We start from the raw sequence: 3,596 nt of genomic DNA, 5'->3' as shown, positions 1-3,596 counted from the left end.
CTGCCGACAGAACTCTCCAAAACTGACAGGAAGGGCTGCTGTCACGTACCTGGTTGGAGACGGACTTTGGGAGGAGGCCTCCCTTGCACCTCGTGTCCCGAGGACTCTGAGGACACTGACAAAGCCACGTAGGCAGTGAGTGGCACGGGTGAGACAAAATAGATTCATGAATACAGGAGACACAGGAGAGCTGAAAGTAATCCAGCAATATGGAGGTGTTCAGGTTCGGCTTATATAGAGGAAGTGATTTTCCCTGGCTGGTCCTTGGAAAGCACGCATGCGTGGAAGAGCGCGTCTCTCCGTGGGACGGGAAAGTGCGCTTGGCGCATGCGCGGTAACGGGGTGTCTCTTACTGCTGCATTGTGAACAAGCATAACTCTGGGCCTGAAACCCCACCCCAATGAAACACCCTGACACATTTATGCTTAAATTTTTTGACTGAATATGCTCTACCTGGGCTCAGAAGGAAATTAGTTAAATAATGCTGGGCGCTGGTTGAGAGACTGTCGCTGGATCAATGAGTGCATGAGTCTGTGGGGGACAGAGGGGGATAGGAGGCGAGTATAACAGCTGGAGCTGCTTTTTATTTTCTTTAAGGAGCTGCTGGGGAATCAATTTTTAGCTCAAGCTTTAGGGCTCATTTACAGGGGTCTGCACACTTGTGCATGGACCTGCTCCAGGGAGGGACAGGTGCTGCATGCAGCCATCTGTACCTTGCTGTGGAAGGAAGCCCCTCTGACTCCCAGTGATCTTATTACTGGGTGAACACACACAGCAAATCACTCTGGCTAATTACAGAAGTTAAATAATTTGCACATTAGCTGCCCCTTAAGGTTTTCAAACAAGGACAAACTTCATAATATGTTAAAGTGTATGAAGAGGTGAATCTTTTTTAGTTTTAGATAGAATAGGGAGGGTAAAATCTCTCTCAGGTTTTTTTTTTCTATCTGTGTCCTGCTGTAGAGGTTTCCCTCTACTTCCTGTCTTGGGGTGTAACAGGAAATCTGTCTAAAGGTGGCCATACACTCTACAACCATCGCAAGACTTTAGTCTTGCGATGGTTGTACAGGGATTAAAAAAACGTACGATCTGCCTATCTTGGACAGGCAGATCGCACTCTCGATCATCGCAAGCCCGCCCCCCTGAGGGGCGGGCTTCCGATGACCGCAATGCTGAACGGGCAGTGTGCGCGTGCGCACACCGGCCCGTTCGGCATTTGTCTTCCGAGCACCGTTCTAACCAGCCGAGAATCGTACGATTCCCGGCAGGTTTTCAAACATGCTGGTTCGACAGAAGACGTGCGACCGTACAGTAGAAACGGTTGCACGTCTCCGTTCACACTGCTCGATTATCGTACGAAAAACCGATCGCATACGATTATCGTACGATAATCTTGCAGTGTATGGGCACCTTTATAAGGGTCCATTTGCACCACATCCAGATCATCTCCAGATGGTTAACCCATACATCACTGCTTCCCTGCCGATCCTCCTAGCAGCAGCCCTTCTGCAGAAGTTGTCACGTGTGATGATAATGCCATAATACAAATGGCTACTACTGTCAGAATCCAGTTCACTTTAATCAGCTTGCTTTAGGGCTCGTTTACACCAGTTGCAGTGCGTTCTGGCTGGATTCTGGCCAGAATGCACTGCCCACATTGCGGCCGGCTCACTTTTTGGTGGGGCAGGAGGGGGCATGGTGGGCCATTGAAGTGAATGGCACCGTAGCCACGCCCTCCGGCCGCAATGCGATCACCCGTATGGGATCGCGAGGCACATTGTGCCTGCGGTCCAGTCCGATCAAAATGCTGCAAGCACTATTTTGATCGCACCGGACCACAGGCACAATATGTGCCTTGCGATCCCGTGCGGGCGATCACATTGCGGCCGGAGGGCATGGCTACGGTGCCATTCACTTCAATGGCCCGCCACGCCCCCTCCTGCCCCACCAAAAAGTGAGCCGGTCGCAATGCGAGGCAGTGCGTTCGGGCCAGAACACACTGCAACTGGTGTGAACGGGCACTTATTGTCACATTTATAGATTTCTATCTGTATAGAGAGGACTGCAGTATGCTGAGAATGGATTGGTGTGAATGCTGTGTAACATGGTTATTCATTTAGATATAGGTATTGCTGGGATGTGTAGTCCTCTGGACCCCTGGCGAGACACCACATAGCCTTCCTTAAAGCCTGCACAGCCCACGCAAGAGCCCGCGGAGTCCCCACCCGAGAGCCCGCAGAGTCCTCACCCGAGAGCCACTCCAGAACAACACAAAGTATGTAGCCCCATATTTTGTATTGCTGGGATTTGTAGTCCTCTAAAGACAGTCTCCTTACTCTTTTTCCTGGCTGCCTATTCACCACCACCAAACCCCCCTCCAACCCACCAGCGTGGCGCTGGAGTGTTCGGGTTTTACACGAAGAAAAGGTGGCAACCCTATCTCCAGACCAGACTGTTTCTGGTCCCAAAATGCATCCTAATGTATCCCTATGCTATTTCTGGCCTCTGTTCACACCAGCACAGTCCGTTCCAGACCAGACCAGAAAAATACCACGTCTCATTTTGTCTGGTCTGGAATGCACTGGAACTGCAGGCAGGTTCACACGATTTTCTGGATCGGAAAATGGTGTGAGGGCCCTGAACCTGCCCTAAAGTGGACAGAATCCCCATGTTAGGGAGATGTCATAGAACCAGGTGTCCCTGTTGAAGGATTTTCCCTCACTTTTTGATCTAGTGACAATTCTAATCTTTTGGATTTCCTCTCTGTGACAATGACCACCAGCACAAATAGAAAGGGTGACATATAGCAATAACATTTCTATCCCTTTCCTAATTTATCTTGAACTTAAAAAAGCCTATACATACACTTTACATTTCTTAAGAGCTCTGACATTAGAAACGATAGGAAAAATTTAGACCTTCAGTGAAAAACAGGACTCTCTGACTTTTGTTAGATATTGCTATAAATATTTACCCTTTGCTAATCTTGCTGTATGTACTCATCTGTGGAAAAAAAGGTTACGAATAAAGCTTGAGATAAAGTTCGCTCAGTGTTGCAAAATAAGCTTTGCTTCGATTGCCAAATAGCGAGTGCTGAAGCGTACTTTAACAAGTATATGTTATTGCATTATGATCCCCTATCACTCCAATCCACAGAAAACCAAGAATAATATTATTGGCCAGGTGAACTTGGGACACACGAGTAATTGAATCGGAGACGGGATGGATTAGACACGGTCAAATACAACACAGGAAAACGGATTTGGAAAGTCGAGTGGTTGTCAGAAGGAAGATTCATTTGTTTTGTTTTTCCAGTTTGAACTTTCATTATAGAAGAAATCAGTAACAAAATGTGGCAGCAGGGAGACTTCAAATGACATGGATGGTGTAATGGTGCTCAATGTCAGAACATTGCAAATGAAAATGATGAGCCAATCATGGGATCCGGGATCTTTGTCTGATGCTTAATTCATAAACATACACATTCCGGTAGCCTGAACATGCTTGTTAATGCGGAACTGGAAAAATCCCAGGAGCCAGGTCACCAATGCCCCTTAAACATTACAGCCCCCCCCCCCCCCTACCCCTTCTTTCCT

The sequence above is a fragment of the Nanorana parkeri genome, unplaced genomic scaffold, assembly GCF_000935625.1.
Source record: "Nanorana parkeri isolate BGI_ZX_2015 unplaced genomic scaffold, ASM93562v1 scaffold254, whole genome shotgun sequence".
Classification (NCBI taxonomy): Eukaryota; Metazoa; Chordata; class Amphibia; order Anura; family Dicroglossidae; genus Nanorana; species Nanorana parkeri.
This window is presented reverse-complemented; position numbering follows the sequence as displayed.